The sequence below is a fragment of the Centrocercus urophasianus genome, unplaced genomic scaffold (assembly GCF_019232065.1).
Source record: "Centrocercus urophasianus isolate 14NV4802_14NV808 unplaced genomic scaffold, USGS_Curo_1.0 seq_23, whole genome shotgun sequence".
In the NCBI taxonomy this organism is placed as follows: domain Eukaryota; kingdom Metazoa; phylum Chordata; class Aves; order Galliformes; family Phasianidae; genus Centrocercus; species Centrocercus urophasianus.
Window position 1 is genome coordinate 16,005,787 of NW_024884789.1, and position 12,212 is coordinate 16,017,998.

The 12,212-nt window shown below is 43.8% G+C and overlaps 1 protein-coding gene across 8 annotated transcripts in view; it reads right to left on the bottom strand.

The window, feature by feature from the left end:
- Nucleotides 1-4,723, bottom strand: part of HERC1 (HECT and RLD domain containing E3 ubiquitin protein ligase family member 1) — a 93,889-nt gene extending 89,166 nt beyond the window's left edge. For 6 of the 8 annotated variants that reach the window (XM_042823938.1, XM_042823940.1, XM_042823939.1 and 3 more), the window contains exon 1: nucleotides 4,669-4,723. The gene's annotated coding sequence lies outside the window, so the exon portion shown is untranslated. The remainder of the gene's footprint in view (nucleotides 1-4,668) is intronic. The other 2 variants (XM_042823942.1, XM_042823936.1) reach the window with 1 other exon arrangement.
- Between the last annotated feature and the right edge of the window lie 7,489 nt (nucleotides 4,724-12,212).

The following is a 12,212-nucleotide window of genomic DNA, read 5'->3' on the forward strand; positions in this document are numbered from 1 at the left end:
CCCTTTCTTTTTTTTCCTACCTCAGGGCATTTATTGCGTGTTTAGATTCACTTCTCTATTCCTATGTAGTAATTTGTCTGCAGTGTCAGCATTTTCTAGCTTACCATTTTCTCCTTTTGTTCCCATGACTGTGTAGATTCCCATTCACCTCCTACCTGTCATTAACAGTGAAATCAGACTAAATATACTGGCCAAGAAGACCATTTTAGGAGTATTCTTTCATACACCGGATTACAGTAATTTTGGTATGAGCAAAACACCATTGCCTGTATGCAATAAAACAAGGAGTAAAGTAAAAGAGAGAGGTTTAGATTAGACACAAGGAAGACATTCCTTTCTGAGAAGGTGGTGAGGCACTGTAACAGGCTGCCCACAGAAGCTGCGGACGCTCCACCCTTGGAAGCATTCAAGGAATAGAGAAAACCCTCCACAGACCCCTTATAACTTGCCCCTGATCTAAAGCACAGAGGCAGACTGTATGATCCCCACAGGTTACTTACGACCTGAATTATTTGATCAACCCCTTATCAAGTTTGTGATCAATTTTTATCCGTGGAAAACAGTGAACTATATCTTGTTATTCTATTTTGTAATATGAGGACTGCTCAAAAAGTGATGCCTCCTATTTTGTTACACTGGTGGTGTGGCAGTAAAGGTTGACTCTTCTGCCCAGCATTCTACTCCATTTTGTTGCCATGTGAGAGGGGAACTGTGACAAAATGCTGTCTGACATGGAAGAGCAGGTGAAACAAAGGGGTGGAATTGAATTCCTCCATGGGGAAAAAATGGCATCCATTGACATTCATCCACACGTGCTGAGTACTTATAGAGACCAAACAGTGGATGTGAGCAAGTGACACTGTGGGTGATGCCTTTCAGCAGTGGTTGCTGACAGTGGGTCATCTCTGCTGACGCAGATTTTTAAGTGTGACATGCAGGCTCTTGTTCATCACTGACAAAACTGCACGGCTGATCACAGAATTCCCTGAGTTGGAAGGAACCCATAAAGACGATGAAGTCCAACTCTTGGCTCCCCACAGGCCCATCCAAAATTCAAACCTTATGTCTGAGAGTGTTATCCAAAAGCTCCTTATACTCCAGCAATGACCACTGCCCCACAGAGCCTGTTCTAGCGCCCAGCCAAAGTACGATCATAAAATGGCTTAGTTTGGAAGGGACCTTAAAGATCCAGGTTGGATCCTGAGCTCCAACTCCTTGTCACAGAGAGGGCTGACACCCACCAGAGCAGGGCCCCATCTAACCTGGACTTGAATGCCTCCAGGGATGGGGCAGCCTGTGCCACTGCCTCACCACCCTCTGAGTAATGAATTGGAATCTAACATCTAACCTGAACTCTCCCTCTTTTAGTTCCAAGCCTTCGTCCTACCAATACCAGACCATGCAAAAAGTCAGTTCCCTTCTGCATGTAAGCTTCCTTCAAGGACTGGAAGCCACAATGAGGTTCCCCCAGAGCTTTCTCTTCTCCAAGCTAAACGAAGGCTGAGTGAGCTGGCCTTCTTCATAGGAGAGGTGCTCCGGCCCTTCCATCAGTAGTCTCAATCTAATCACTTAGATTAAAAACCAAAACAGCATAAACACATTTATTTCAGTTCTACACTGTCTGCAATACTTTAAATTGAAATCATCTAATAGTGTTATTGAGCTCTTTGTTGTAGTTCCCATATTTCCCATGAAAATAAATAAAAGGCACAGCTTTCAGAGCAACCTAAGTACAATGGAACCCATTTACTTCAATATTAAAGAGCAAGAAAATGTACTCAAAAACGAGACTGGAACTTAAATGCAAACAAGTAAGTTATTCTTTGCATTAGTATTTCCATTTCTTGACTCAGAGTACAACTAGTACTCAAAAATAAAGTTGTGCTATATAAATTTGTGCATTTGTAGGGAAATGTTTGAGGATAACATCTCCACATTAAACCTCACTGAAAGCAAGAGAAAAAAAAATATATATATATATTTTAAGTTATCACCAGTAATGAAGACTCTAACTGCAGGCTGTTCTCTACGCAGCAAATTAATTCCAGCTCCCAGCAGAGAACACAATTGCTTTAGCCACCCGAATGCAGTCCCAATCAGCTTGATGTCATCAGGTCAATCTCAACAGGCAGTCAAGGCCAGAGAATATACCTGGCCAGTTCCCAGGCCACAATTACACTTGCTGTTAGCTGGCAAATTCCACAGCCTGGGTTCCAGGCTCTTTTTTATCCTTGGAAGTTACATGTGTGACCGTGAAGTTACTGTGCCGCAAAACAAGCATCTGCAGCTTCTTCAGCTGCCCTTGGAAAGGAGTCTCATTTTATGAGGTTTAGATGTTTTGAAGGAGAAAACACCTCCTGCATTTGAATATTTTATGATGAATGTCACCACTGTGAAGACAGAAGAGAACAAAACCTGCCAGCAATATCAGGGTTTGAGCCCTTCTGAGAAATAATCACCAGAAAGCAAATGGTGAGCGCTGTGTTGCTTGTGTTTGTACAATTACTCCAGCAACAAGAAGTTAAACCAGCAAGATACAAATACACCCTGTATGCAACCAAAACATATTTGTGAAGATATCGAGTCAAATAAACACAAGACTGAGCATCACTACAGTATCTGAATGAGGTCTGTTTCTGTTTTATTGAGCGGATAATGGCTTCATAACAACCTGTGATCACAACTCAAATGTGCTCTACCAAGTTCTTCTGGAAATCCATACGATCCTTACACCTCCACCCCTTTTAAGTAAAGAGCATTTAAAGAGCATAAAAGCATTCTTCTACCCCACAATCTCATAAAAGCTACATGAGAAACTGCAAGAAAAAGAAGGATACTGAAAGTGAACCCTAAAAAAAGTATTCAAATGTATATTCCTTTAATTTTAGCACCCCATGTATCACAACTAATTTCACATAGAGTTCATCCCATCTGTAACACCACTCCAGCTATCACTGACACTTTAAACCATGCAAGCCATGACTGCACTGTTGATTTTTTTTTTAAAACCAATTACCCATCTGAAATGACTTTTTAAGGCCACTTAAAAGCCCTTCCTAATTAACTTATATCCATTTATTTCAGTTATGGAATAAGAGAAGGAAAAGCTTTCACCACTGAACTATTGTTCAGCCAAGGACTAAACGAAATTTAAAGAAACCAACTGTCCACCAAAAGTAAGCCAAAAGACTTTATATCCCCATTATTCTTCATTAACAACTAGACAGGCCTCTCAGTAACTGCAAAGAAACATGGTAACCCTTAATATTAAGGCAATGAACAAGATACACGTTCTTGTTTAAACGTATCACGTATGAGCAGAGAAGGAAGTCTCAACCAGGCACAGGTTTGTTTATAGTTGGAGAGAAGGAGCCTTGATGCTTCATTCTAAAGGAAAGACAACTACTATGTGTAACAGTACAGACTGGCCATGCCCTTCATCTGTCCCATGGCATTTTAACATTGTACAGCTTTTAATCTTCCACACTAAATCAACAGATTCCTCTTCAGATACTGGGAAGCACTAAGAGTCTGACCAGCTTTACAGCCTACCTTTCCAGAGTAAATGCCTACTGTATTTTTCCCATAATTATGTGAGACTCAATCCTGAGATCCACATCCTCTGCAGTCCCACATTCCTAAGCAATGAAAAAGACGTGGTTTCTATGGCACCTCCAAAGAGCAGCGTTAATTCAGGACGTATAAACTTAGAGCTTTGGGTTTTGTTATAAAGTAACAGAACACTTAGCTAGGCTACCAACTTGATCAACATCAGTACACCGTGTGTACATACATCAAATAATCCCAGCTACTGCAAAGGAAGAAGCCTATGAAAAACCAAGCAGCAGAGATGTGACACACAGCTCTGAAGCAACACAAAGATGCGTTCACCGAGGCAACGAATGCACATACCCTGCAAAGGAGAGATGAACAAAGGGGTTTTGCCCCTGACAAACACGGAGAGCCGCCGCAAAGAAAACAGCTGAACAACTGCAAGCGAATCAAAGCACCCAGTTTTAAAAACAAAACCGTCAGCACGCCGCGTTAGACTGCAAAATATGTCAGCCGTCGGACACGAGCGATTTTTCAACGCTGCCAATAGGAGCCAGCACGTACGGCACGGGGCGAGGACGGACCGGCGGTGCGCTCAGGAGATGCGGCACAGCTGCGGCCACGCGCGGCTCTCCGAAGGCCGCTCCAGAATTTCGGCAGCTCCGCAGCCGCGGATGGCCTTAACGCCGCGGGGAGGAGCGCAGCCCGCGCCGTAACCGCGCCGGCGGGGCGGGACGGAGCTCGGTGAAAGCAGAAGCCGGGTTTGTGCGTCCGGAGCGGTCCGAAGGGGCGCGAGAGCCCTGCCGGCCCCTTCCCACGATGTACGGAGGTCCCCATCGCTCCCCATCGCGGAGCGGTGCCACCCGCCCGGCCCCACCTGCCGCCCATCCCCGCCCAGCCCTCGGAGCCGCGGCCTCCTCGATATCCCGAGCTTCTCCATCCCCCCGAGCTCCCCGCGACGGCTCCGGGGCTCGGTGAGGCGACGGCCACCCCCGGCCGCACCCCGCGAGGCGGCGCGTTCCGGCGCGGAGCGGCGCTGAAGAGAGAAGCCCCCTCCCCCCGCGCCGCGCTCCCTCGGGGCCGCCCGCCCCCGGCGCCCCGCGGCCGAACGCTCACCGGGCAGCGGCGGGGAGGCGGCAGAGCGCGGTCCGGGTCTTCCGCGGGGCGGGGGAGTGCGACGAGCCCCCGCGGGGAGCCGCGTCCTTTCTGCGGCAGCGGCTTGTCAAAGAGAAAACATGACGCGGGCGGGGAGGGGGAAGGCGGCGCCGAGATCTCGCGGGGCCCGCGCGCGGCTCTCGCGAGACGCCGGCCGCTCCCCGCCCCCGCGCGCAGGGCCGCTCCCCGCCGCCCGCTCGGCACCTGCTGACGGCGCGACCCCGAGCGGGAAAAGCTGAGGGCGCGGCGCGCAGCGCCGGGGGGCGGCCGCGGTACCGAGCGAGTGTCACTGCGGGGTGAAAAGCTGATAAGAGAAGCGATGGAGAAACTTCCGTACGAGGAGCAGTTCATCTGTGTGGGCACAGGAGCCTAAGGCAGGCAGAGCGCGGGAGCTTGCAAGAGCTCAGAGAGGGGTTAGGGGACAATCGTGTGCCGGCTCTTCCAGTCGGAGAGTCAGAGGTCCTCAAGTGGAACTGGAGTCAGTAGGTGTCAAACTCCAAACAAGCGAGAGCAATCATTTCTTCACACACATAGCTAAGCTTTCAAACACTGCTACAAGACGCTGCTGCACAGAAGTTCACGTGAGATCCAAAGAAAAGTAAGAAGTCCACCACAGACTACCAGAAACACAGAAATGCCATCTCACGAACGCCAGAGATTATTAGAGGAAACACTGCTACGTGCTTGCTGTTGAGTTTTCTTCCCTAGGCACGTGCTGACACATTACACTCGTGGACTGTTGTTCCCCTATTTTGTTCCCCCTTGAAAGCTTCTTAAGGATTCATAATTATTTGCAGCAGAAAGCTGCAAGCAAATGTCTTGCTTTGGAAATACAGTCTGAACCACCCAAGCTAAAAAAAACAACTCACAAAAAACACCTCTGTTAGCAACTTATCTGTGCAGTATCACTCCACTGAGAATTGGTAGAGAAAAATCTATTTTTGTTCAGGAAGTCTGCAGTTTCTTAAGTTTTATAGCTGTGAGCGCACTGGCTAATCTTCTGTTAAAACCATAGCCAGTCTCTGCTATGAATCAGCATTTTCTAACTGATAAGCCCACTTTTGCGAGCAAACATCACCAGAAGCAGGGTAAACTCAGAACATTTTAAAACACGCTTTAAACATTTAAAATACAGATGCTTTGTGAGAAGTTCATCAGATACATCAAAATACATTACACTCAGCAATGTCCTTTAGCTACCTCTATGCAGACCTGCCATTCTGCACAACAGAAGTGGAAGGAAAGCAGACACTAAGCAGCACTCTTCAACATGCTAACATGCCCCACGCCCACATGCTTACATGAACCACAGCATGGACACAAACCTTATCATTAACTGCAGGTTTTTATGGCTTGCAGGCTCTATCATCAGCCAAGTGCTGTACAGAACTCAGGTTGCTTCTTAGGTTTGCAGACGTGTAAAATATTTTCAAATCGTGCATATGTCATGAGCTTTTTGTTGGCTTTTGGTTCATTTGTTAAGTTCTAACAGAACTCTTCAACCATCTCACAATATTGAGAGCCTAGGACTGTTGTCTTGAAATTTGGCTATATGCAAATGTGTCTCTTTTTCTACAGGCTCAGCCTTGTTGGAATCTACAAAGTTACAGTGGAGGCATGATGCAGCCAGTCTCCAGGTTGGAACCTGAAGTGCTGAGAACACAAAAGAACCAAGGGAGCAAATTAACAGCAATGTGTTCCAAATTGATCTTCTATCATTTCGGAATGTATTTAAGTGTGTAGGATTACTCTGAAAGTATTCTAAGTATCTAATTCTCTAAAATGCCTTGAAAAACTATTTGCCGTGTTGTTTGTGATCATTGTTGTTTAGAAAGCACACTGCCAAATAAAGAGGGGAGGAGTAAGAGGAGCAACAAAAATGAAGGATTTCCAGTTTAACATTGATAAAGGTTTCATCCTCTGGAGTGCTATGTCCCAAGGACCACTGCAATTTCATATAAAGCTAGTTTTACTAGATAGCAACTATTAAAGTAACATTGAAAGCAACGCCATCATTCAAACTAAAATAAACTAGCATGTTTCACTGCTTTAAAAGATGTGGTTTATTTCCAGTCAACATTTTCTTATTCCGAATTCTTCAGTGATGGTATTTGATATTTCACTTCACACTGACAAGGACATCGTGACTTTTTAATGGCATTTTCTCCCCACTTGTCCAGGTGTTTCCCAAGAGCTGAGCGCTAGCAGAACTCTGTTCAAATACATCAGTATAGAGCTTGAAAATACCTACAGTAGACATGACGTGCCTGTGAAGAGTTTTCACATCTGGGACCTCCTAGGCTGGCTCAAGCTCAGAATACCACTTGACAACAATTCATGATGTTCCTCTGCTAGAAGCATTATCTAGGAAAATCTGTCTATTTTGGTAAAAACGCTCCCTCTTTTTCCACATGACTCACTCATTCAACAAGTTGAGCATGTCTTAAAATTTCGGTGCATTTCCCCTACTCAGGTAAATCCTGCCATCATTTGAAGTGTTCTGTGATGCAGACTATGTGCTGAAAAGTCTACAAACCTCTGCAGACTTCTAAGCTTTATTTTTCTGTGCAACTCAGGCTGGTGAATATACAAAATCACAAATATGTTATAATCTATGGCTAGAGAGAGAAACAGATGGGCAGGCTGATCAAGTACCACCTTGGATTTAAGTTATGTTCTTTAGGATTGTAAGCATTGCCTCACCTTTAAGGAGGGCTGCATGCAACTTCCTCACTGCCCACTCCCCACCTGCCAAAAAGTTTTAATACCCAATTTAAAAGCAACAGCAGTAAGCACAGTGACACTGTGAAATGATTAAAATATTTTAAAAGCCTCAAACAGCATCTAGAAGTGACTTACACAGTTTCTCTGGGAATTCAGGAGGGCTCTTTTAGCACCCACCCACTGAAACACCGCCTGAGATACTGCCTGCACTTCCAGCCAGCTGGCACTCAGACTTCTCTGACCCACAGAAATCCCAGGATGGCAAATGATACAAGGAGGTTGATTAGGCCTCCTCATCCTGCAATAAGCGGGTAGGCATTTTCAAAATTCATGAGAACCCAGCTGAAGCCAACAGGATCCATAGTCTAAAAATAAGGATATAAAATAAGGGTAACAAGCTCTATGTTCTCCCTGGCTTTGCCTATGGTTGCCACTAGATATCTGCTACCTCAACTGAGATTATATAGCATTTCTATCCTTAGGAAATTGAAAAGGTTCCTGAAACTCTTTAGGACACGTCAGAAGGAAGATTAGCCCTGCAGTCATCTGCAGCTTCAGATGTGAACGGAAAAAATAAGGGAAAAGCTGGTAAGATTCCATTATGGGAGAACTTGAGATAGAGACCAAGAAGAATGGAATCACAGCTCCTCACTGGGAAACAACATTTGTCCTCTCCCTTTCAGCAAGATTAAGCAGATTAAGTCTTTGAAACCTTTGGATTTCTTGGATTCAACATTTAGTTCTCCTGAATACAGGATATTCATGCTCAATTTCCATTTCCAAGACAAGCTTGATCTTGGCTTCAAAGAATAGAAGGAGACTGTGAGAAAACCCTTAAGATCACGCATGTTTCTAGGGACAGGAAACTGTACATACTGCCCCTACAAGCTGTTCTACCACAGTTGATAAAATGGAAGCTCTCTTCAGATAACTGGAGGCCTCTCAAGTCTAAGTCTCCTGGCTTTCTTCCTTCCCAGCTTTGTTTGGTCGTCTTCAGGCCCACAAGACCTGTTTTTTCTACCTACGATTTCCTATTATTACATTATTTATTTTAAAATAAATCTTAAATGCATCATTTCGTAATCCCATCAAATGCAATTTCTTCCCAGACAATAATGAGAACAGTATGATCGTGAGAGAACTATGTACACTATCACATCTATTATTTTTTCTAAAACTAATTGTCCTTTGTTTAGCAGCCACATTTAATTCCTTATTTTCTCTTCCAATGCAGACATGACACCATGGCTATGAACACTGTCATCTGGTTTTTGTTTTTGTTTTTTGTAATGCAATGTCTAGGGCTCATTACAGCAAACTATTTATACAGAGCTTGCTCTTAACCACTTCTTCACAATACAAGGTTAACTGTGGATTGTTGCATAAAAATAGATTTGTATCTGAAATCTCTCCGTTAACTGTGTTTTGCTTTTACTGACTTTTTTCTAGCAGACATTGCTAACGCTGGCATGTCTTGCTGTTGTCATGGCAATGAAAGGAGTCTATATGTTTTTGGATGTGACTCAGAAATCATTTTATATAGAAATGGGCCAACAATTAGAAGAACAGATACTGGATTGTTCAGCGGTAGCACTGAAGCAACTGGTTTAAAGGGGAAAGGAAGGAGAGTGCCTGAACTGTGTAAGAGGCTGAACATATGCTCCTTGATTAGATAGAAGATACCAAACTGCTGCTTGTGACCCCATCTTGCAATTTGGTCCGTGTGGGTAGAATTTTGTCAGCTGAAAGCATTACTGAAATCACAGTGATTTGCTTATGCAATTACATAACCAAACCAGGACCCGGATTTGTTGGAATAAATGCTGTTCTTATTGTTCAGAAATACATGAAAAGAGTCTTATTATATACTTGTCTCAATAAAGAAAGGTCATGACACAATCACTTCTCTGTAAGGGCTCATTCACAGACAAGACATGTCTTGTCCAATGAATTCACAATTCACACGAGGCAAGAGAAAGAGAAACATATTTTAGAGGGTCAAGTTTACTGATGGAAGACAAAGGAAGGAAGGTGTCAGCCACTGTTCAGGTGTGCAAGAAGCAGTTGAACCATTAAGAAACACACCTGAAGCCAGCCTACAACCCTCTCTGAAACGTACAGAAAATCTGACTGCTAAACTGAAAATACCAGACACCCATGTCTTCTGTACGTTACTCATCACAACACTTGCTCTTTTACTGTGCATCCAAGGTATATGAAGGAAGCTGTTATGAGAACATCTTGCCTGTGCAGGCATGCCAGGAGCGGAGGCACTGATATATATGCATCTGTGTCACTCAGTAATTTCATTTTCTGACTCACATTTTGGAGTGTCAGTTCTTCCTCATGGCACTTCCTGTTCTACCAAGCAGAGCCATGCTAACTGCTATTTATCAGAAAGTAATCTACAGCCACATCCACACGGCCAGCTGGCCCTTGCTGCACTACAAACCCATCACTGCCACACTGCCAGCACTACTCAGAGCTTGAGAACGCAGCTGGCTGCCTCACTTCCCTTGTTCCCTAGGGATCTCAACACACTGAAATTCAGAGTAGGAGCCACTCTGAAGTAACTCACGTTTACGATCTGTCCATCACCATTTCTTCCTTTTTTATTTGGCTGGTAACTTTTTCACATTGTTAAAAGTCAGTTTCTGTGAAGACACTGTTCTGTGCCTTGGGCCAAAATGATCAAGTCAGAGAAAAATGGGAAAAACACACAGGAAACAGGAGTTTGCACTGGAAGATGAAGAATGAGGATGTAAAAGGGAAAATAAAACAACTATATCTGAACAACTGAACCATATTAAAATTCACACACAGCACTAATTCCAACCTAATGTATGCATGGATACATAGCACTTTGAGTGTGTATGCATTTAAATTACTAATTTGAAGTTTTAATAATAAGCTCAACATGACAGCATTCAGTGCACAGCCAGAATGTACCTTAAATGCTTTGTGCTTGTAATCCTATGCATAAAGACACCAGAAGGAGTCAAAGTACCACTAGTAGGATTGTCTCTCCCCAGCTGCACTCTTATCAGTTCACATCTTTGAGGCCTTAGGAGCGAGATTTGGTTCTCCACTGTTAAGAGCCATTGTTGCACAACACCGTAGCTGTGCCTCAACTTCATATCCCTTTAGCAATACTGTTACAAAAGATAACAGTACTTCTTAAAATTGCTTTTTTTTTTTCCCCTGTAGTCTCCCCTACACAGTGAGCAAAGCAAGGACATCTCCAGATAGAAATCAGGAAAGATGCAAACCCGAGCTCTAAGTCACCACCAAAGTCTGGTGTCACGTGGATGTAGACTGAGCCTAGCTGTCCCTTTGCATTCAAAGCCCAGAGAGGTTATCCAGCTACCATGGCCCTGGAGCAACTGAAGCAAACAGGCTCGTTAGCCTTGGCAGGACACTGGGGGGGATAACGGGAAGATTGCCAGCTGTAGTACGCAAGAGATGTGTGCCTGTACACATTAACTTAATGCACAGTAAACTCACTGCTGTTCAGAAAAGGAATAGCCACAGCATTTCATAAAGCTAATATTTACAGAGAATTGCATCACATGAAACTGGCCTCGACATCGAAAACAACAACAACAAATGCACATTTTTAGGTTTCATCGTAATTCTTTCATGCAAAGTGCTGCGATTATTTCTTTCAGCAAGAGGTCATTTAGTTTTATAAGAACATTTTATCAGAACATTGTTTTTAATAAATATTATCATTAAGGCCAGGAAAATAAGCATTTCCCTATACTTGTGATTGCTGTTATTCATTGCTGAAAACTCATAGTAAGAGCAGTAAAGCTGCCCCTACAAGTAGCAATGTTCAAACATCACCATTTTGCCAAGACCCAGGTAACCACACCACATGGAACATGAAGGCCCAGAAGTTACTGTAACACATCTGTACAGCATACTCCAATACACTGGGTAGCAGCATTAAAAATTATGGCATCTCATTTTTCACTGGGAGGTCATTCCTCAAAAAAGCATTTCCCCAAAATATCACTCTCTTTATATCTTTCAACCCAGAAATCCCTTCTTGAACTCAAACTACAAAAGCAATTCGTTTATATCCGTGTACATCAATTTTCAGAACTCTAACAGCCAAGTCACTTCTTCTCTTATGCTCCATTTGTTTTCCACTTTGCCTAAGCTACTTCCCTAGTCTCTATGGAATTAGAATAAAAAAGAATAAATTATTTCCTGACCCTCCTTTGGCTTCTGTCAGTCTTCTCAATTCATTTGTATTCTTCCAGTCTCTAAGAGAAAGTAAATATTCTGTTCTAACTGTTGTCTGGAAGCTGCACAATAAGGAATTATTATCCTTCTGCTTTCAGGAATCAATGGCCGCTGTGTAAGGCTAAAAGCAGCTTTTCTCTTCCCTTTGTTCTCGTATTTCCTTCCATTCCATTGTTCTTGCTTTCCTTTTTCTTTCCCCAGGAAGCACCACAAACAATACCCTCCCCACCTTCACTTTGAGATGTCAAAATGTTTTCCAGCAGGAAGCATCTTTCCCACTGATGGGGAAAATGCAAGGTGCAAAGAGATTCATCTTATCGCAGTATATTTAGCACAGGCCATGTTGCAGCATGGTACTCAATCCTGTACTCTCACAAGAAAATTCTTGCTTATACTGGTCAGTCCAGAAGGATAGGTGAAGAATCACAGAATCAGAGAATGGCCAAGGTTGGAAGGGACCTCAAGGATCACGAATCTCCAACTCCCTGCCACATGCAGGGCTGCCAACCTCCCCATTTAATACCAGCCCA